Below are 24151 nucleotides of genomic sequence, written 5' to 3'. Positions count from 1 at the left end.
CAAAGAGTTGGATATGCTGACACGGCAGATCAGGTTGCAGATATCGGAGGAATTGTGGCGTAATTGCTGACTGACTTTTTTAAGAGCTTGTTTGATGTAATTCAGAGGTAAAGAATCTGTTTACAAACTGTAGATGTTAGCAAAGATAAAAACTCTCATCTGCATATTTCACTGTGCGGATTAATGATGGGAGAGATGCCCGTTCTGATAATCTCACAGAATCCAATTACCTTTCTGCTAAGCGTCTTACCTTCAGTGTGTGAGAGGATTGCTGTTTTGGAGCATATTACACACAATATGTGCACATATAGTACATACAGATCTATAGGTTTGCTTTATTCATGCAAATATATGCAGTTATGTCTTCAGTGGTTTTGGGAATTATCTCTATTTGGAAACCAACCTGTCATACTGAGACGGCAGGTTCACCGCGGCTCCCTGTAGATGCTCAACCATGTGTAACGCTTGCTTAAGGCAAAAAAGAAGAAGAGGAAGAAAAAAAAGTGGCTTCATGAAATGATTGGTAGGATGTACTGCAGCAATGTGTGTAAGAGACTTAGAATTCCTTACTACCGAAAAGCAGGGCTCAGTGGGAGTGACTGACATTGAAGTTGGGGGCGTGGAGGTCTCAAGCTTAATCTATTATCTGACCTCAGAGGGGAAAACTGGTGTATTTTTTTTGACATTTTTGTGCCTGCTCCACATAACAGAAACCCATATGAGCAGGTAAGGAAAGCCCGTCTCCTAATGCGATGTATTTGTTTTTCCGAAGCATCCTTCTGCTTCACAATTTGCTTGCTGCAGCCGTAGGGAAGACATTGTTAGTTTTGATTTTTAAACCCGTGTCTGTAAAATGTCTTCAGACCGAGCGCAAGTGAAATGTAAAGACAAAACAAAAGCATAGAGGAGGTACTGCAAAGACGACAGCAGTAAAAATGAGAAGGTCTGCAGGAAGTTAAGGCGAATAAACCAATATGACAGTTTGCTTTGAGAGAAAGGAAACAGTGGGATCAGAAAGATTTCTTTAGCTATATTTTTCAGTTAAGTTCAATCAAAGTGAAAAGTTGTCGTAGAATAGTTTTGTTTCCAAAACAGCCCTTTAAAACATGAATGCTGTATGTTATAAAGCGTTAGGCTGATTCCAGGCTGAGTTATAATCACTGCTGCTTTAATGTCAGACAAGTAAATACTTAAAGAAGTTTTTTCCTAATAGGCAGATATATACGTTGCCTAGTGCAATGCAGTTTCTTGAGAATCTCTTTTAAACAAGAGACAGCCAAGCAATAAATTCAATTATACTGAACAAATTTCAAAAATCCAATAAATTTCCATATCAAGCTGCTTTGAGCACTAAGCACAAAGTGCAATTAAACAGCTCTGTCTCTGTAAACAAAGCTAAACTTGCGTGCGCAGCAATATATCCACTGTGATTATTTACCACCCTGAGCACTCAGAAAAAAAATCAATAACATATGCAAACATCAAACCAAACAGAGTTTGCAACTTGGCCTTCATAAAACAAATGCAGAGGCCGAAAAAAAAAATCCTCTAAAGTACACCGAGACACTTCACAGAGCCACTGATGATAAGAATTATCCGGGGAAGTTTAAGGGTTTTATGGATTCCTTTGCATTTGGGGGCATGGGCGGTTTAAGCTGCAAAATGAAAGTCAGAGTCAAAGTCAGTTCATAATTAAGCTAATACAAAGTGTGTGCATGTGTGTGTAAGCCCATGATTGCCTTGGTCCTTGTGTGTGTGAAGGAGTGAGCAGGAGAGATAGCTCATGCACATCTCCGCTGTCTTGACATTTAAATGGACGCTGATCAGCACAGGCTTTGAGAAACTAGAGAAAATAGCCAGTTTTAGCCCTCATATTTGAATTTAAACCCACATCAATCAGAAGCTTTAATACTGACACTGAATAAAATGACCAAGTAATGTGAATGGGTCACCCATAGTGCCAGAGTAACTGGGAATTAGACTATAAGCCAGCCGCTCTGAAGCTTTTTAGCCTCTTTTTTTTTTTGACTCTTAACTCATTGTGTGACTGAGTCTCAGCAATTCACCCGCTGTAAGCCTTCAGGTAACTGGGAAAAGAATTGCAAAATACTAGTATTAAAGTAACCGTTTCACAAGCCTGGCTTGTGTAGCTATGCTACTGCATGGCTGCAACATGACCCTATAGGGTAGACTAAACAAGTGACAAAGTCTCCCTAGAAATGGGTATCATAAGTCCAGGTTGGTTAGCTAATTAGCTAACTAACAGTGTTGATAAATTATGTAAAATTTAAATTTACCTGTTATTAGGTTTTACTATTTCAACTCTGTCAGCTCTTGAGTCTATATCTTCATGGGCTTAGGTAATCAAGCTGCTTTATTTATAAATGTGCTTGTCAGGACAGTGTAGACAGATGATGTGACAGATGGACATACCTACTGTGACATCATCCATTGGTCTTATTTAAAAAAGGGTCAGCTATCACTGTCTTCTGAACTTCAGGTAGAATTATGTTTAAGGCATTTCTCCAACATCAATACAAGTTGTATTGATGTTCAAAATGTAAAGCGAATTACTGATGCTAATGTTAATTTAAAGCTAACCATGTTGGAGATTTTAGCTATTTGCAAACTTGTTGTTGTTGTGTTTGTTGTGCAAAGACTGGTTAGTCACACCTAATAATGACAGCAGCTGTCTAAACTGTACATTATAGAATTCAGTCTTTATGGTCTCACCACCCATGTCGATGTGCTAGACAGCCCTCTGCAGAGTGGAGCACTAAGGGAGTGCTGTTGTTACAAAGAGTGTGTCACCTCGACTGCTGCTGCTATCTAATTTCTGGACAGTCCCACATTTATGCAGCATTAAAGGAAGTTGTAAACTCTCCTTTTTGCCAGAGTGTCTTTATGTGCTCTGTGAAGCTGTAAGAATAGACCGTTTTAGGTTCAGCTCTCAAATCAATATAGTTTGCTGTTTTCTGTGGGCATAAATATATATACTTTTGAGTGATAGTGTAAAAATTCAGATCTATCTGCGCCTAGGTGAATTAGGTTGTTTAGAAAGGCAGTCATTCTTCAAAGGCTTTTTCAGAGCTTTGAAAGAAACGTGGAATCCCATATTTCTATGTGAGTTAATTTCTTTTCTCCTTTCCGACCAGTGCACTCTCCTCCCATTTCAGCCGACTTCTAACAATATGCAGCGAAGACTCCAGTTGATACCGGCCTTCAAATATAATCACTTCTCCCTGATGGCTGCCTCCCCGCGCCTCCAAATACAAAATGTGATTTACGTCTCCACGCGTCTTCACAGCCCGCTTCAGCCACATCTGTCTCATTCTCGCTGCACACTTTTAAATGCCAATTTGGGACCCTACTGAACTCGGCTTAAAGTGCAAAGAGCAATTTGTCATGCAGTTCATTGCTCAAGACAAAATGTAGAGAGGCTTTCTATAATCCCGCGGCGTAGGGAGCAGCCAGGGGAAGCACATATGGATTTAAAAAAAATATAAAAAATAGCCAAAGCTATTGCCCCCCAGAAGATGTTTTGGTCTTCATCTGTCACTGGGGCCACCGGGCACGAAGTGGTTGTCTGGTTTTGATGAATGAGCGAGGGCATTTGTCCTTAAGCTGCCATTCACCAGCTTCTTTGGATGCGGAACATTAAAGACAGACAACTTTTGTCTGGAAGACTCATGTAGCAAAGGATTTGACTCCCAGTCTGATCAGACTGTCTTCGTAGAATTATGTTGGGTTCTGGTAAGAATAGAGCCAGTGTATATTATTGATGATGACATACAACTGCAGCAGGGTATGCAGGTTCTTCTTGAACAACATGCATGCTGGTGTCTTTTTGCACATTTTGCAGAGAGTTAAAAAAAAAAAAAATGAAAATAAAAACCCCAACAACAGCAGCATATACACTTATGTCTCCATTTGGGCAGTGCTACAATGCTTTTTGTAATTTTTGCCTCTCTACCCAACCACAGTGGATTTTTGTCAAACAATCAGGATGTGGCTGAAGTGCACACTGTTAGCTTTAATTCACAGGATGTAGCAGAAGTACTGTTTACAGCAGTTGTAGCCATTTTCATACACAGTACCCCGTTTTCATTCCTAAATGTAATACATTTGCTGATGTCACTGATGACTCATCTCTTGGACATCGTAGTGAGACAGTCTCCAGTTGTTGGATAGCGGAGTCCAGAAGAAGCCCGCAGCTTAGGAATAATGCAATGTGATTTGTAAATCACAAAACAGCAAAACAATCGTGGTGGACAGTTTAGGTTGGGTTTTTTTTAAATTCTGTCAGGTGCTTATCAGAACATGCCACTTGAATGTGAAATGATTTTGTTTCTTCGCTCAGCCTTGAGCAGCTCTAAACACATCAGGTGTTGAGTGGAATGATCTCAAGGAAATGTCGCTCAAAATACCAACGAAGGCAATACGAGCTCTGAGATAACACATTTACAGAACCTGTAGATGCTCAGGTTTTTAAAACTGAGCAGAGTCCTTTAGTCTTGCATGCCGCAGGTAGCTTTGACTGAACAGATTATATCCTGTGTGTTTGTGGCCCCAGCTGTTGCAGAATTCCCAACCCATCAGACGTCTGCGCTCACAGGAACAGAGAAGAGCAAATGACGGTCCTGTCTCCTCTTCCTCTTTCAGAGCTGCTGAGCAAAATGTTACTTGTGTCTGACACCTTTGGGAAATTAATGCCTGTACTGTAAATGGGATTTGGATTAATGCATAATCTATAGACAGCAAGCACGACAATCTCCTAATAAAACAACAAAGAGAAAAAAGTGATTAATTTTCATCAGCTTGTGAGTCCGAAACTTCTGAAGCACATTTGTTTTCAGCTGGTAACGCACAAGAAGTCGTTTTGGATTTCATGCATCTACAATTAGCTCTAAATCCCTACACAAATTGGCTTTTATTCCCAGATAGGTAGCGATACCATCATGCCTCTGTATCTCAGATGAGACGGTGTAATGGACCCGTCTCTCCGATGCGACACTGAATTAACCTCTTGCATACCTTAAGTTCACCTAGAGATAAGATTGCTATTACTGGAGGTTCTCTCTGTATATTACCCCCATGTACTATCTATCTCTTTCTCTCCCTGTTGCCTGTCTTTCTAACATATCCCTCTTCCTTTCCAGTTCAATTAACAGTAATAGAGTTTGGGCGTATTGCTTTTTGTCCGTTCATCCTCACAGCTTATTGCCTGCTTCATCTAACACCATACTATGGTGAGATTGAGTTAAGGCCCAGTGATATTAGAGGTGCTGTGTCAAGGTGATTCCACGTGAAAAAACACCCGCGTGAGCACTCTGGCCTCCAACTGGTAACGGTCTGCGAGAGGTGCTTCATATCTGACACTGTCTCTTTAATCAACTTCAGTGCCTTTAGGCAAAACAGAGGTCCAAGCAGAAAGATTGAGGCTACTGGTTACATTGGAAAGCAGGATGGAGAAGTATTTTGGTACCTCGGAGAGAAAAAGAAATGGCTCAGGTGGTCTGAGGGCGCAGGTCTTCTTTCAGAGAATACAGACCTCATGCATGGCTTCTCTTAACCTTGAGATGTTTCCTGGGGCAAACAGGTTTGAGTTAACATTTCCTGTCAGTATTCAGTTGTGAGAAAAGTCAGTGTTGGTATCTCTGTAGGCTTACGTGCTGTGTGTGCTAATCTGAGCCAGAGGAAAATCTTCAGTCTTTGTCTTTTTCTTTTTTTTTTTTCACCCCCTCTTCCTTTTGACATCAGGGGATTTTGATTAATGAAATCTCTTGCCATGTTTGTACAATATGTTTGGATTCAACCACTGTTTGCGGTTTCAAAGGCTTATTAAATTTTATTGCCTTGATTGAGATGTAGGTGTACATTTCCCAGCTACTTCAGTTTTATGATTAGTTATATTTCGATCGCTTTTTGTAGGTATAAGTGATTCATGATGGTGCAATTATGTTTAAACGAGAGAGAGAATAATGTCAGGATGGAAATTATTTAATCCAAGTCATTTGTGTGTTGAATTTCTACTTGAAAATCAAAACTCCGAAAAAATAAATAAAAGTAAAACTGAGTGGACATGAACAACCCCTGATATTTTAAGACGTGAACACACTCTATGCATGTGGCATTTATTAGACACTTTGCGGCTGTTTACCAAGGCTACAATGTTGCTGAAAAAATGTATTTTGTTTGGATCCTAACACTCCTAATTATTTCTACCCGCCAACAATGGAGGAAAGTGTGAGCGAGTTTTATCGATTGAGTGGTTAACACCCAATCGATAAAACTTCAGCAATCACAAGGTATTCCTAAGATTGGTTTGTTATTGTTGTTCCTTCCTTATGGAGCCAGGACAGTACTACATTGTTCTTAATCGAGTGAGGAGCTGGTCTTTGAAGCTACTTTGGGCACACTGCGTTTATCAGATAACTGAAGCTTAACGCGGCTTTGCAGGATACCCTTTCTTCTTTTTTTCACTGGGTTAAACCCTCTTACATTTAGCCCTTTTGGCCTCCCTAATCACTCATTAGACAATCTCAGGATGAAAGACAGGCACAAACAAGTAACGAAACAAACTAACAAAAATCTGCTCGTGTGTGGTCTAAAAAACAAATTGTCATCCCCTTTGCTTGGTTCAGGAAATGACTTTGGTGATCTGGACAATTTTCATCGATCTGGATGCTGAAGTAATCACCGCCTTAGACCACACTCAAAGCCTGTCTATTTCGAACCATATTATTTAGATCCCCATGGAGCCATTGCCTGTTTATTTAATCTGTTAAGCTATTTGCTTTTGACATAATGCTTGCAGTTTTTCATTCAATTGTTTTTTTTTATTCTTTAGTAGCACTGATCACCTGTTTTAATAAGATTCTCTGCAGGAAAACTAAAACTTTGCATCTGCATAGATTTTCTTTAAACTAACAAAAAACAAAGCACACTGATGTTTAACTCAAAACGGAAATCGATGAACTAAAGTGGTATAAAGCATTCTTGCATGTTGTTCTTGTTTGAGAGAGCTTAACAAATGGAGGAAAAATGTAATTACACTGAAGTGAGCGCTGATGAGAATTTGAAAGTGGAACTTCACCGCTGTAATTTTTGGTCCAAAAAGAAACAAGGATGAAATGTGTAAAATAGTGGATTTGTCTTTGTTAAACATAGATTTGACTATAGAACAGTGTCTGAATGTGTTTGATTCCTATCAGCACAGTGTATAGGACAATTTTTGCATTATTATTATTATTATTATTATTATTATAAATAGTGACGAGTAAGAGATGACCAGGTTAAACCAGCATATTCAGCCACAATTCATACATATCAGAATGACTGAATGAATATGAATATCTGCTTCTAAGCTATAATTTTACAGCAACTATTAAGCAGAATATTCAAGGGATGGTATTACAGCTTTTGGACATCTTAGAGAAAATGGATTGTGACAAAAGCCTCTGGATAGAGTTAATTTTATTGCTTGACTGATTTTAGCGTGATTTTGGCTGTTATCATCCATACAACTCTGTCTGAGTCATGTCATAGCTGGGGCCCAACACAATTGTCAGCAGCCCGACATTATCTGCTAATATTAGTTATTTCTCAATCTATCATCTGCATTTTGTAAAGGCCCATAAATGAAAATAAAAAAGCGCAGAAGAAATGGGAGAAACACCCTTCAGACATATTAGAAGTGTTGATGTTGCATAGTTTGTCCATCAGAAGGCACTCTGCAACATGTGCAGCTAATCTGAGCTGTGGAGTAGAGCAAATAAAATAAATGGCTAATGGTGTCAGGGAAATATCGGAATATTGGATTTTTGTCTCCAAAATCCTTTATCAGCCAGGCTCTAGTCACAGCTGTGTAGTCTGCTAATACAAGCTAACATCACAGGCAAACTAGGCTTGCCATGTAACCCTTTTAATGTCCATCAACACAGACACTGCTTTTCAGTGATAATTTCTGAGAATATGCAGACAATATAAAGAAAGTATTAAACCAAATGTTTAAATTAAAATCCGAATGTGAAAACATATCTAGATTAAAGCCAGTTAAATATAAGTGGGGATGGCTTATGTTTATAGTCACCCACGTCCCATTAACATCAAGGAGCCAATATGCTTTGATCGAAATCATAAGAGTTGATAAAGCCATGAAAACATGATCCTAGATGATCCGAAGATTCCCAGTGAAATATATAAAAAAATTGTATCTTCTTTATGACAATATTTCCTGTGACAACCACAGAATCACCTTGGTAACATCATCCTTGGGAGCCACAGAAAAACCCACAACTTGTTCATGAAGCAAATATATCCGGAATACAACGCTGTGACCCTGAGAGACACACAAACACACCATCATGAAAGGCTCACAAACAGAAAGACACACCAGGATGCCTGATGCAGACAAGGTGTCTTAGTAGTTACAAACAATGAGAGACATCCCAAGACTGTGATGGAACTTCTCTCAGCAGGATACGTATTCTAATGTAGCTCTTTCTGCCTTGATTCCTCACTGTCTCTTCTGCATACAGTAATGTTTGCCTACCTTGCTGCATTTTACCCGCCGTCTAAAAGTTCATCTCCACTCTGTGTTTGCTGTCCTGGCCTCTGACCGCTACTAATTATAAGAGCAGCAGCAGGCAGATCTGGCAGTGGCCTTTTAAACCCACCCACAGTACTATATGCTAAGCAGTTATAGGTTAAAGGAAAGGTCTACTCAAAAAGAATATTGCAGCCACACAAAGTGACTATTCCTCTGCTCTTTTGGGAGTAATTCTAAAAGAGGTCACACCAGAAAAAAATGCACTTCCTCTCCTGTGCACAACCATCAACCATCTCCTTTAGTGCTAAATATGAAGATTTTTAGCACAGCATGGTGCTGAAATATGAGCCACACAAGCAGGAATCCATATCCATTATCATGGCATGCATGCTTTTCATTTGCAGTGTGGCGTGGCTGAAACCATATTGATTTCTCAGTTTTGAAGGTAGTGCAGAAGCCTGTTTATTTTTGCTATACTCAAATCACAGCATCATTGAGGCATCACTCGAACATTGCCAATCACCATGAGTCATGTGGTGATTAGCATCACTGTTGTTGCTGCACCGTACAACCACTGAACCGTGGAATCAGCCAGTTTAGCGTCTTTTGAAAGAGATGTGTACTACATCATTTTTCTAAAGTACAAAGAACACGTGATTCCTTTAGCTGAAGCTTGGGCTTCTTACATAACTCGTAGATTTAAGCTTTGCCTTCTAGACTTAACATAAAAACACTTCTTTGAAATTGAATGAAGAGCTTGCTACAGGGTTACGGTTTAAACATTATTACACTTTACAGTCACTATATATGAGTTCACTGTTTTAAATGTAGGACTGAGCAAAAAAAAAAAAAAACGAGGATCATTTGTGATGATGCTTAAGCTGCTTAACACTTTTACATATTTAACTTTTAATGATTAAGCCTCGTTTAATGTGGGAGATCCTGCTTTTCTAAAGTGTACTGTACAGGCCACATAAACATATATGTTAAAGCTTTAACGATAATGCACCTCCAAACACAAACACACAGATGATCTTTTGCGGCAAAAGGAAATGTCAGTCTCATGGGGAAAGTCTAGAATCAAATGAAAAAGCCTCTCTCTTTGAACTGTTCATCTGTGTAGGAATTGTAACAACCCTGCCACTCTGCTGAATTCCTGCCTAAAGGCTTATCATCAGACACTACAACAAATTAATTTTTATGCACTTGGACACTGATGAAATTTTGTGTTTTCCCTCTAAGCCTTTGGAGGCACATAGACACTGGCACACCCGTCCCCTTTGTCGTCTGCAAAAAAAAGTTAATAATGCCATACTCTACTGTACTTTATCGTCCACTCCCTATTTTCGGTGACTGATGAATCTCCCCCTCGTGTCCTCTAGTGTGCAGACAAGACTTTGAGTGACACAATCGTAAAGCAGTCAAGTGAACACTCCCCCTGTGAATGCCCTTCTAGGAGTTTGGTCGTATTTCTCTGCAGTCGTGCTTATCGTGCTTATCGGAGAGCGTGAAAAGGCTTAAAATCCACCATGCTTGATCTGTGTTTCAAACGCTGTCCGTGCTGATAGAAATTAAGATGCAACATGGAAAAATACAACTCATGTTGGATTTTGGTGTGTAAGGTCAAGCCCCAGGGAGTGGGACAAACAAGTATTTAGCTTCTTTTGAACCTTAGAAAGTATCTCACGCGTAACCACAATTATATGAAGAACCAGAGCGGATTATTGTTATTTTGTAAACTGCAAGAGTAGTTTGTCTCTGGACTCGGTGTTTCTAATTCACCGCCTTAAACACGCTCAGCATTTAGCTCCTGGAAAGGCACTCACAGGTGCCCAGCCCAGCCGTTTTCATCCTCTCATAGTTGTCTTGTTGAAACATAAAGCTTTAATTGGTCAACCACAGTAGTTAGAATATCTGTCACTGGCCAATGAGCCAAAACTGCAGCAGCTACAGAAAATAGTTCCCATGCTGATGGTTGTTCACACTTGTAAACTGCTGTTTGGCTTTGTCGCCATCTAAAGTAGAAGATTTTCTGCCATCTGCTAATTCTAGATGGCCTGTTGCAATGCCATTTTCTTGTCTGTCTTTGAAAAAAGGTTTTCTTAACAGTGGTTGTTTAGCAGTAAGTATCTAGCTTGTCAGATCTCATCGTGAGTGTTTGAATTGACCACAATAACCCTTATTGCAGTGCTGGGTATAAAGCAGCTCTGTGCAGTGGAAGAGGACACAGCTCTCTTCTCAGCTGAAACCGGAGCTTGGTTTCTTTCACTGATCCTTTGAATATGAGCGTGTCAATAGAGTCATTGCACATGGCTGCATATGCCCCTCTGGCATGATTCCACCTCGGCTGAATCGATTCAGGCTCTGTTTATCTCATTAGCTTGTAGCGCGTAATCAATCACACAAGGGCATTTGTTTCGGGCCTCCAACCCACTGCATATTATAACTTGACTCCTTCCATCAGTGTGAACATTGTTCTGTTCAGTTGCGCCTAGCAATAATGCTAAACTGAGCAGCTTGTAGCCACGCACAGCCTTTTGGCATTCATTCAAATTACAGAATTTGTGTCTATGGAAGTAAAAAACAAAGGATATGCATACACACAGACTCACTTTAACTGATAAGGTGCTCGCTGCGGGTGCATTTGTATTGCTGCAATGATGAGCTTTCATGTCGCCTAGTGTTGTTTTCATTCAATAACGAAGACACTGAGCTAAAATTAAATTTGCTATGCTTAATGAGAGCACATTATACCACGGTTTACTGCTAATTTAACATATATGAATAGTAGAAACAGACATTCCCATATAGATTTGTATATATAAATCGTATCAGGAGAACAGATGCGAGATTACTGGACACCACATAGCTGAGGCGGGTTCCAGCTGGGCTCCGCCTGAGGCGGGCATCAAGTTCCACGTTTGAAAATGTTCACACAGCCACTTCGATCAGCGCGCAGCATTTTGGAGACACCGCACGTTCACACGGGTGCGTCATCAGGCAGCACAAACAATTATTACTCTGTCAGAGATACCTAGATGGCATTTAATGCAACTACCACTTTATCTACACAGTAACAATTTACAGAAAGCTTGTCTAGCACTCTTTTGCTCCATTTCCCCTGTACTTTTGCAAAGATGAGGTAGGCATGAATAAGATATTTCTCAGAGTCTCTCACGGGAACAAAAAGGACTACAATGCTGATTCATTCTCATTGAGATCCTCTCAAACTGCGCTGGAATCTAAAGAGGAAACAGTATAATAGGTCCCTCAGCGCACTGCTCTATTGATCTGTTAAGAACACAACTGGATAAGTCATTCAGAAATCACCTGCCTTACAGGGAGATGGCTAAACTTGAAGTAGATGACAGTGTGTTCCACCCTGTAATGCATTACTCTCAGGTCAGGTCAGTGACAAAGATGCACTAGGATATGTTTATTTTTCAATAGACCCTCATTTTCTACTGAAAATTGTAACAATCCATATATGACATTAATTCCAGCTATGCTTTCAGTCCACTTTTTTTTTCACATTGTCTGTGATTATAATGTCTCAAAGCCCAGCTGCTTTTAGTGATCATCCAAAAGCAGCATGAAAATGCGTTATAAGTGGTTCCCATAGTTATATTACAGATTGTGCCTTTTAAATGCTGACCTTACAGTAAAATGAACATCAAGGCCATGCTATGAAGTGCCATGAATGCCCATGCTGAAATAAAGTGCAAATTGTGCACCATGACTGCACAAATCATTGCTCAGTTTCTGCTCTAGTAATTTCTGGATATGTTTTAAGTGATAATGATAATATTCATGGCCATCGTATCTGCAGTCAGATGGTACGGACAAGTTCCGTAGCTGTAGCCTAAGGGGCATCACGCAGCAGCCCTCAGGACTGCAAATAAAAACTACAACTTAGTTAGCATTAAGTACAGAGAAATTAGACTGGGCATCTGTCGACGTTCTCCATGTTCTGAAATATAGACCTTGAAAGCCTGCTGTCGTTAAAGTCCACGCGTTTCATAATGTGCCAGTCTTCTTTGGCAGAGAGACTTAACACTTATGAAATGATTATGGAAATGATTACAAGCATGAACAGTTTAAGCTCTTTATTTTGTATCTGTATTTCACAGTTTGTTCACGGTAATTAACTCTTATAGCTGAGAAGCTTAGCAAATTAACGCCGGTCAGACTTGCTGCTCCCTGCTCTTATTAAGCTCAAAAATTGAAGCCCAGAGCAGAGAAGGTGATAAACGAAAAGACGCTCCAACGGGTCAGCTCGTCCTTTTCAAATTTTGACTTTAACTTGATCGTAACAATTAGTCGCAAAAGCACGTCACCTCATAGCGGGCCTCTCATCCTCAAAAGCAACAACAGAGACGATATTTCATACGCAAAGTAAACTTACTAAAGTGGTTCAAACCCACGTTTTAATAGTATATCAGCGGCAGCGGGGACACTTTGCATTGATTGTCAGTGGGATGTAATTGGCACCCACTGCACATGAAATGCCACGCAGTCACGTCAACAAGAACAATAACAACAGGCTAGTTGAGGCCTGTCATGTCTCACTCCTCGTTATTCATAAGGAAGTGTTTTTTTGGAACATGAAATCCTTCTTCCTCTCACTCATGTCACCGGGACGTCTTAAAGTGGGCATATTTTCAATTAGTTCCTCTAAAGGTCCATCATAACAAACCTAATTTAACAGTGAAATCAAAAAACGATAAATTTAATCACTTTTGGTCCATCTTGCTTGATATTGCTGGTCTTCATATGTAAATTTCTCACACACGGAAGAAACATTCATTAATATTTAATCTAGAGCAATTCCCTGTTGTAAAGGAGTGTTTATCCATCTCACTAAGTCAAAACAGTCACAACTGCTGCATACATTAGCTCGAGTAACTCTGAATAGGAAAACCAGACAGGCCTCACTGTGCCAATCCTATTTCATACTGTGTGACGAGGATGATTGCGCCATGGCAGAAAATGAGTTCAGCACATCCAGCACTGGTGGATAAAATGAAAAAAATAAAAGATAAAAAATACAAAAAACACAAGAATGTCATGGTTTTAAATAGTGTTTTCATGGGATAGATTAGTAAATCCGATTGGTCTCAGATCTAGAAAATCATTTAGAAAATCATTTAGAAAATCAACGCACTAATAGCCTGGCATTCCTTCTTATTTCACACTAAGCTGGTTTTTGCAAAGGTCCACAACTGCAGCTTACACTGTGAACTGTGACAGAGAGACAGAATCTCATGCACGCCCTCAAAGGGTCAGTCAGTTTATTATGAACTGCAGTAGTGAAGCTGGCATTGTTCTCACCTTGTAAGTCTGTGTGTGTGTCATTGCAAAATGTGGTCCTGGAGACCAGCTCCATGTACTGTGGCAGGAACTGTAGCTCTCCTTTGGCAGGTGTTAATATGGCCGCCTTCTGTGAACAGAATCTGCAGGGGTGTAGTTTAAGGAAAGTATTTGCCAATCACAACAGCATGACTCAAAGATTTATTTTATTTTATTTTTTACTTAGTGAATGTTAAGTGTTTATATTTTCAAGCCCAATTCCAAAAACGTTGGTATGGAAGTGACAATAGATTGAGATTTGCAAATCTCATAAAGCCTATATTTCACTTAAAATGAAACTCATAAAACATATCAAATGTTTAAGCTGAGAAAATTAATTTTGTTAAGAAAACGATAAGGCCATTTTTAAGTTTGGTGGCAGCGGTCTGTCTCAAAACAGTTTGGACAGGGGGCAAAAAATGTCTGTAAAAATAGGTGGTGTAGCTAATTAGTCAAGTCAGTTGAATTCACTTTTATTTACATAGCACCAAATAGTCACATAGCAACAATAGTCACTCGAAGGTGCATTATATTGTAAGGTAAAGAGCCCACAGTGATGGTAAGAAAGCCTCAGCAATCAGAAACCCAAATATGGGCAAGTACCTGGCAACAGTGGGAAGGAAAAACACCCTTTTAACAGGAAGAAACCTTCAGTAGAACCAGGCTCAGAGACAGGCAACCATCTGCTGCGACTGGTCTCAGGTGAGTCAATAACACGATAGAGAAACACAGTCTCTGTCTGTCAAACATCCAGTTTGTTAATAACATTATGAATGAAGCTCAGCACAAATGAGATGCAGCCTGCTGATGAATTCTCACGTCTGGAACCATCGTTAATTCTAACAATGATTTCTCAAAACACATCAAGGACCTGCTTAGCGAAGAGCAATTTATTTATTTTTTGTCGAGTGCATAGCATCTCAATATTTACACAATGCACCACAAAAGAGGAAAAGTGCAAGATGCTTGGCTCCTGTATAGCTGGTAACAAAGGTGAAATATCAGGAGTTATTCTGGATGAAGCTGAACACCTTCAAAGATCACAGATCTGGCCACAGATGGGAACACAGACAGAGTATAGAATCCACCTACAACAAAAACAAGAATAACCAAAGTTGCTGACTTGTTGAAAACAAACTTTTTTGCATTACAAAGTAAAGATCAGTGGAAAACTCAGAGAATCAGAGAAAAACCTCCATCGAAATGTCAGTTTACCTGCAAGGCGTGTTTAACAATGTAACATGTAAGAGGTCAAAATACATCCTAATCAGCTTAGAAAGATGCCTTTTCTTTTTTGGTGTAAGCCCGCTTTGAGGTGAGCAGTTAATCAGGGTTAAGCAGAAAGCAAATTAGTCTATGCCATGTCTCAGCTGTCAGCTTTACTCATATTATTACCCATCCATTATGTCAATTAGTAGTCAATTAGAAGTTTTATGCTGAATAGACATCGTTCTATAAATACCAATATTGATTAAATGAAGCACATTCCTTATTCATACTGCTTCTGAGAAATAGCACAATCTCTTTTTCATGGGTAGGCCACTTTTTTTCATTGTATTGCATTTGTTGGCTGCAGCTGGCTGAGGTTCATAAATGTGTCCATGTGTTCGCTGCAATAATCTCTCAGCATGTTCAAAAGGTGATCCTTTCCCCCTGGAGAGGTGGACGGATGCTTATTGTAGTTAAAGCTGAGGGATTTACGTCAAAGCCTCTAGAATTTTCTCGAGAGGGTAATTGAGAGAGCTCGTTTGTGCCTGGGAATATGTTATTGTGCTGTGTGCTCGCCATCACTGCTGCTTAATTTGTAAGTATAAACAGCTGCACAAGTAGGAGCTGGATTTTTATCAGGCGGATAAAGAAAAAAACAACAACAACAAAGAAACAAATGCACAAAAAAAGCCAAAGAAGACTCAGTCAGCCATTTATATTTGGTGTTGATAGCTGTGAACAGACTCCAAAAACATCAGGAATGATCTCCAAGTTGGCACATGCATAAAATATTGAAAACTACATGTTATGTGTCTGTGTGTGTGTTTGTGTGACCCTCGGAAATATTCCATTCTAACCAGCGCCAACAGACCTCGCCCACAGTGATCACCAGCACTGTCAGGTCACATTATCATTGTGTGGACATGTTCGTGATAAGGGAAAACCCCTGTCATCATGTGAAATGATCATATCAGCCCCCCCTGATCTCAGACACCTACTGTTAAGGCAGGGAACTATACTATAGCCTCACAGCTGGCTTCATGCAAAAGCTCCCACCTCTGGGCTGAACGCTCCCCGCGATGCTCGAGCTGTGCCATCTCCAGCACGCTGATTATAGGTTAAGCTCATTTTGCCATGAAGGACACAAAGAGGCTCTCCCTCCTCGCTTATGCACCCAATGAAAGTATATTAAGATGGTTTGAGACAGAGAAGAAAAGGGATAAAAAAAAAAAGTGTTTTCCACCCTATTCTTGGTCACTATTTAGCAGAATAGGATTCGACAATAGGGGGAGGGAAAGCTTTATTGTTTGTGCTTGCAGATATTGTAGACTGTGTGTGGCTTTGTGTGCCTTTGCATAGAGTATGCGACTGCACATACGATATGCCTCCGGTAGCATCTCTGCTCCTAATCTACAGCATGCCCGATGAATGTGAACACAACTGATACCACACTGCCAGCTGTCTCTAATACCTTCTCTCCCTTCTTTTTTTTCTAAAACAGCAGAACTTCCCCCAGGGACTATGGTTAGCCACAAATACACATAATGAGATTATACAAGAACAAAATAATTAAGAAAAAGGGTAAACTTATTTGAATCGTGCAGCATTACTGATTAAACCGGTAAACAGCATTACAAGCCAAAGCAGCAAATCCCCGTTGCTCATTTGATTAATGATCAGACCAACTTGTTCAGCGTATGCGAAATAAACACGTTAACTTAAGCTGGTAAAATGTCACATTTCTTTCTTTCTTTCTTTCTTTTTTTTTGTTGTTGAAAATTTTAATTCATTTCCCCGCAGCAATAAGGCAAGAAGAGAAACATACTTGTGTAGTTTATTGAACTGACACATTGATTTTCTTTTGTTGGTTTAAAAGGAAAAAGAAGAAGAAGAAAAAAATAACTGATTTATTTTCATTTGACATTGATTTAGTGAACCAGGCATCTAGTGGCGGGATGCATTTATAACGCAAGAACATGGCAGCAGCAACAAAAAGAACAACCAAAGCTGAGGGTCTCCTCCCTTGGCCTGAGGAATAGTGATCTATTTGACAGGATGCAATGGTTTCCACCCAACAAATGATGATATCCAATATATTTTTCCCCTTTTTTGTTCATAACTGCAATTTAAAAGTAAGAAAAAGCACCAGCTATGAAGCAATAACCTTTCAGGACATTTAAACACTTGTTAAAAAATGCTAAAACTTGCTCAGAAAAACAAAAAACAAGAAGAACTTAATCTAGTCCCCCTTCAGGCACTCTTTTCCTTTGACTTTAATGCACTTGATTATGAGCGTCATCGCTCGCTACTTTCAAGATAGCATCCCAACCTCTTCTTATAATCTTTGCTTTTCAAACCCAATTTTCCCATTGAAGTGAGTGTTGGTATCCTACACAGTGATTATATTTGGCATCGTCCCTGAAATAGCTGTAACAAGTCAGGATGAATTCAACAGCTACAGCCATTTGGAGGAGTGGAGCATCTAATTATTTGATGTTGCTGGTCACTCCAAGCTACTCTGGTGTACCGCGGGCAAACAACTGCTGTCCCTGGAGGGAGAAAAGCTGCTGGAGAGAAGGCAGAGAGCCTCTGCCAACGTGAGTCTGTAGAGCACCGTTTATTCTAATTCCTCTGCAGGACATTAATGAGCCAGGATAGTGTCTGTCTTAATGGGCAGCCAGACAGATTTTAAGTGCCCCGTGGAGTGTAATCCGCTGAGGTACAACAACACTGCTGCAAAGCCCAACAGATTGTTTTTAGTTGTCATTTTGCTTTTACTTCGCTTCTACGCTTGTTCATTACAAGGGGCATGTTTTTTAGCCCGCCCTCCCCACCTACTGCCTTGGGCCATATTCAGACCGTGCCATCATTTGTTTTCGTACAATTAAAAGTTCAGCTTTTGACACTGTTGCCCAGACTGACCTTTTACATATAGTGCTAGGAAACAAATATTTATATAACAAAGAACCTTGAATCAAGTCTAAATCTCATCTGTCTTCCATTCATCCTTGCCCAGCATTTGCACCATGAACACTTAGAGACAGAGGTGGAAGATAAAGATAGATTTTTAAAAAAATCACCACACTCTCTGTTCCTGGTGCAAAATAATGTTTTAATAAAGTGGGTAATTGGTGTTGATGCAGGGGGGGCACAAAATGAATGAAAGGAATTAACAGGTGTTTTTCATAAAAATAGGCAGAATGTCAGTTTCTTCTCCACCATTCATAAGTAATAAACATCGCTTTCTGGTGTAATACTAGTACTTTGAGGCAGTTTCATTTTTCAATGTAAATGTGAAATACAGGCACACATTTTGGTGTTGTATTTGCTCATGACAGTGTGTGATATTTGCAAGCAGAGGTGACAAAGCCTTCTGGCAAAAAGTCTGATTTTTTTCATCTATTTTATTTTCATGATCATTGAGATTTATGGGGAACAGTATACTACTCTGTACAAACACATACTGGCTGCTTTAGACTTTGTTAAGCCATATACACTGCCCTTTGTGATAAAGACAATGTACTGTCACGTACTGCTTTACCCCTCTGATGCCCAAGGCTGGGCAGCTCCATGACTGAATCTTCAGAGGAGCTTGGTTACCTTCAAAGAGAAACCTACAACACACTCGGAACATACATCAAACATAAATGAAAGTTGCCCAGCTCCAAAACCTTTATCTGCAAGCTCTCAGTGTAGGTAGACTTGCTTGGCATCCACCCACGTGGTGCTCTCTGTTTCTGAACCTCCGCGGTTTCGTCTCAATAGCTCTCAAAACATTTGTTCAAAGTCTAATCCCTCCGTCTTGTCAGGTTTCGTACATATTATTACGCCGCGCAATGAAGTGTGAAATGCTGCTGAGCTGCCACTGATGAACATGTGTATTCCACATGGACATTCAACACCTGCACCTCTTTAAGATTGTGGATAGCAGTGGCGCTACAGTGTATTATATGTTAATTATAGTGACTTTTATTCTGAAGTCCTCACTGTTTAAAAAAAATCTGCTGCCGCTTTACATTAAAGCAGTGCTGTTAAAAATGTGATAATATGCTGCTGTAATCATTTGCTAATGTCTGCATGGAAATGTTTGTATGCACCATTTACACACAGATTTGTGCATACGCACTGTTAGTAAATGAGGGCCATTGTGTGGAGACGGCTAAGTGTGGTGATATGGATTTCAAAACCTTTGTTTCTGAGCTCCTGACATTTATTTCTGAACATTTCAAGGTTTATTATCCAGTGAAAAGGTTTACTAATAAAGAAATTTGAGTGCTTACATTACCAATTAGCACTCTACATAGAAGGTTTTACAACCTTCTGGAAGACGGTGAGAAAAAGAGGCTTTCAGGCCTTTCTATTACTGTTATAAAGGAAACTGGATACTCAGGGAAAATATTAAAATTTTGGCTTTATAGCATCGCAGAACAAAAATAATTTTTATTTATATGTAATTGTGGTAAAAGGTTTTTATAAAAAAATTGGAAATAAATCCAGAGGAGTAGATTTGTAATACCTATCTGACTCTGTTCTGCTCTGTCCTGTAAACCATGAGCTATGGTGGCAGGTGGAAGGTAGCTGTGTTTGTGTTTATTTCTGGCCTCTGAGCGCTTTGTGTATTGTGTGGCCAAAGAGGGGGCAACCTTGAACACAGACCGTAATGACAAGCCGTCCGCTTCCATAAATGAGATATGGATGCTATTTGCTGACATTGCCAGACTGAGCTGAGACTTCATATATACACAGTCAGGGAGATGTGCGCTACACGAGCATCCCGACACCCGTGTGAGAAACAGCTGGGAGCAAATATGCACATATTCACTGCATGTGAGCAGTAGCCCACCGTACTGTACAAAATAGAAAAAGAGGCACCAGGTGTTGCTGCAGTCATGTATGCAGACGGTGACACAGATTAAGTGGAGAAACACAGCTAGACACTTGCCTATATCTGCGCATCGTAACTGTATGTCTAAGCATGGCTAATAGAAACACTGTCCTTTGAGCGACCACAGCTTTGGGTTCATTTCTTATTTAATGTTGCAAATGCACATAAATACACCACTTAGCTGAATAAAAGACTATAAAAATTACTCCACCAAATCAGACAGGGAGCAAAGTGTAACATCTTATTTTGGACTGTTTATTTCTTCGAATCTGTCACTTTTTTGTTTTTTGTTGTTAATATGAGCCTGAGAGAAAGCATATTTGCCCAATATGAATGATGTCATGATGGGTGTCCACATGCCGTGAATGTACCAGTCAGAACTTCCAGGGACAGACAACTTGATGTGTCTTGACACATGACTAAGGACTCAGGACTACAGCCCAGACCTCCAGACCTGTAACCACATGGCACAAGATTTTCCACTTCTGTTAGTAGGCTAATAACTCCCAGCTAACCTGCACCAAACACATGTAAGTAAGCACTGAACCCTGCAATATTGATATTACCAATACACACTCCAAATTTGCACTCTCTTTCCCTCTTCCCCACGATGGAGCACTATTTTCTGCACCTTTCAAATTATGTACACACACAAACATCTAATAATCACAATCATCACCCAGACCCACAATATATAATAACAGCATACATACAGTCCAGTTATTCTCTGCATGCACATGTTTGTTGAGCACCTGTGCTGGCCGAGAGAGCAAGTGTTACATCTTTTCTCAGAGAGCTGGGAGTTTCCTGGCTCGGTGTCACAAAAAAGAACATACAGCCCAGTTAACTCAAGCTTCCCTTTTCTCAAGCCAATGCTCTTTTTTTGTTCAGTGGTGCGGACAAGTTGTTATTTTCTGTCTAGAAGGGAGTGTATAGCTCCCCAGGGTAACAAGTGAAAGTGCTTGGACTTTGCTTTTTTGAAAACAGCATCTTGTTCCATTACCAACTCTTCTTTTTTTCTATACTCTTCATGGGGGATGTATATTGTTCACTAGACCTTTTAATATCTATATCTATATATCTATATCTATATCTATATCTATATATATATATATATATATATATATATACACACACAGTAAATTTATGTTTCCATTTGCCAGCTGACTCTAAATTCCAGTCAGACCGTGTGTGGCGGCACTTCTGGTTGAGAGAAAATCTCTCCTTGCCCTTCTGCTCTCTCAGCACTCAAATGCTCATCATGAGGATTATCAGCAATTCCTTTCATCAGGGTGACTGAGACTCTTCTCCTGAGAGAGAAAGCCTGCTCACACTGCCTCTCTGCGGCATGCAACACGAATAGATTCTCCCTCTCACTTCCAGCGTGCCGCTGTTCACGGCGACCCAGGGACAAAGATGGCAATCTCCCTACTGCTGTTCCAGACCTGATCGGCATGGAAATGGGTTTATCTCTGTCAAGCTTCTACGTGCATGCTTTCAAGTGCCTCTCAGATGTATATCTGACCATGACAGCCAATCGGGTGCACAGAAAACAGAAAGATAATCTTATTTTTTTATTTTTATTTTTTTTACCTCATTGAAAGACTTCAGAGCAACCCTGCTATTCCAGTGCATACGGCATAGGGACTCCCAATCAATCTAGAAATCCTGTTTATTGTCCCTCTTTCGCTCTTCCTTGTCCCTTGTCAGAAGAGAAGCAGCATTCAAAAAGCATCCCTTTCTTATAATCTGCAGAGCCAGCTGAAACTCGCCGTCATGCCTTGGATGATGGAGATAGAAAAAAAAAGAGAGAAAGGAAAAAAAAATGGGAATATAAAGCAAAGAGTCGACTCAAGCTCCCGGGATTTATTTTCCTCCCCCTTTCCCCCCTTCTCCTCTTCTTGCATTCACACCAAAACAGGGAGCACGGGGGGAGACGTCAGAGTGACAGCGATGTATTTCTTTTTGCTCTGTGGCTCTTCACCTCTTCTTTCTCCTGCTCTCCCTCCCGCCCTCGTTCTCACTACCTCGCTTTTTATCCCTCTGCGTTCCTCTCTGTCCACGGCTCGTCACTTCACACAGGAGCGGGCTGCTCTGTCGTGATGGGTGAGGAGACTCTGCCCGTTCAGGGACATCTGTGAATGTGCTTATGTTGGGAGACTAAAGTAGCCTCTTAGCTGAGGCTGAGACCACCCTCCCCCCTCCTCCCTTCCAGAGATGGGCTTTCTAATGGCATGTACCATTAAAGCTCGGAGCAGGGTGGGCTGCAGCAATGAAAGGAGCACGAGAGGGGGGTGAGGAAAGAAGGAAACGAGGAGCTGCTCAGAAGCAGGAAGGAAAGGGCAATAGTGAAACAGGAGGGAAAAAGATGCTGAGCAAAATAAAAAAGAGTGGGAACAAGTACACTGATGAGTCTTGTTCGCCACTTTACTTACCCTGAGTAAGAGGCAAACCGCACAACCTCCATTACTCAGTGCCACTCTTCTTTACAGATCCCTTGTCTCTGACAAGACAACAGCTTGGTCATGAGGAGCATCGCTGTATGCAAGAGCATATGTTGGTTTTGGCGATGGTGAATTCACTCACAGACAAAGGATTGCCTCACGCACGACTGGCTGCACGGCGGCACACACGCAGAAACTTATTGCGGGAAACTGGGTTGAATGAAGAAAATTTTGTACTCTCAAAAGAGCTATTTGGTTCTGAATTATTAGAAAGTCCACAGTGTGCTTCTCTTCACGCTGTCATAGCCTCGGTGACTGGCAACAAACACCCCAATGCCAATTTCACCACCAACATTTCCATTTGCCTTAAATGTGCACCATCTAATTTCAGGCGTCACTGAATAAAGAGCCTGTCTGTGATGGAGGTGAGACAGCGTCTGGTGCGAGGATCAGAAACGCCACTTGAGCCAGTTCACCTCCTATGAGCTGGGACCAGAGCTGGCTCTGCTAAGGGATGCTGGAACAGGCGAGGTGGCCTTGTTCAATTAGTGGATGTCATACCTGGAAAAATTAGCAGAGAGAGAAAGAAAGACATAATTTTCTCTGATTATAACACATGCGTACAAAGACATCTCTACGCATGTGCTTTCACTACATTAAAACTCACAGACTACTTTGCATCTCTCAAGGCAGCAGCCAAGATGGAATTCAAATCGCTGAATTACTGCTATGCAAGCAGCCACTAACACGATGTTGTGCTCATCTGTAAGCCTGAATAACCCGAAGAAAAACCCCCGCAGAAGATCTTGCGACTCTATGCCACATTTTGCTGCAAAGTGCCATGCAGTATTTTGAGCTTTAGCCCGTCGGTCGGCTCCAACTCTCATGACTTGAGCTGCCCAAAGCAAAAATAAAACAAAACACGAGAGTGTTACACAGGCGTTGGGCAGAGCAATTTATTGGCAAGGATGAGCGCTCCAGTACTGCAAAGAAAAATTAAAAGGAGGTTGCACGGGGTCCACAGAGTGGTTAGAATCACATATGATCAAATCAGAATCAGGGGTATTGCCTGTAAGATGAGTTCAGACCAAAGTAGAAGTGAGCTGCTATTATTGTTATTATGAAACCTCTGACACTTCTTCTTATTCACGGGATTCTCTGAAGACTTGAATGTTTATACTCTTTTCAAAGTGGATACAAAGGCACTTATCCTATGGTGTGTTGTCCTTCAGTGAAACGGTTTATCTGGACTTTTTAAGATGTGCCGGAACAAAAGCTGACTTCCAAACAGCTTCTGATCTTATATCAGCTGAAGGTCAACTTACAGAAATAGTTCAGCAGTGTGGGAAATGCCTGAGTTTCCCTTCATCCTGTGAGTTACATTAAAGAGTTTCTACTACTTTCATGCCTTCCTGGTAGGACTGCAGTCAGCAGTAAGTTACCACAAGACAGAAAAGTAAATAAAAGCAACCAGCTTTGTTTTCTCCAACAGCAACGATAAGAAGCTTCTTATAGTTTTATGAACACTTTTAATATTTATATAGGCTTTTTTGTCCTTCCTTAGTGTTGCACAACAAGAGGGTTTGGGAACTAAGTTTCGGTTTTACTTTGCAGGCCAGGTGCACTGGAATGTCTGAAGGCATCAGTGTGAATGTGAGCCTGAGTGCGTTTGATACATGAACCCTCTGAAACCTGCTTTTCTGCAGGGCTATA

The 24151-nt window shown here is 40.5% G+C and overlaps 1 protein-coding gene across 2 annotated transcripts in view; it reads right to left on the bottom strand.

Moving 5' to 3' along the window:
- b3gat1a (beta-1,3-glucuronyltransferase 1 (glucuronosyltransferase P) a) overlaps positions 1-22200 on the bottom strand; it is an 89601-nt gene extending 67401 nt beyond the window's left edge. Inside the window, exon 1 of one of the 2 annotated variants that reach the window (XM_085183785.1) lies at positions 21588-22200. The gene's annotated coding sequence lies outside the window, so the exon portion shown is untranslated. The remainder of the gene's footprint in view (positions 1-21587) is intronic. The other variant, XM_085183787.1, reaches the window with a different exon arrangement.
- Positions 22201-24151: the final 1951 nt, after the last annotated feature.

This window comes from Neolamprologus multifasciatus, chromosome 14, assembly GCF_963576455.1.
Source record: "Neolamprologus multifasciatus chromosome 14, fNeoMul1.2, whole genome shotgun sequence".
Taxonomy (NCBI): domain Eukaryota; kingdom Metazoa; phylum Chordata; class Actinopteri; order Cichliformes; family Cichlidae; genus Neolamprologus; species Neolamprologus multifasciatus.
The sequence above is the reverse complement of the archived record's forward strand: the minus strand, read 5'-3'. Positions and strand labels throughout refer to the sequence as shown.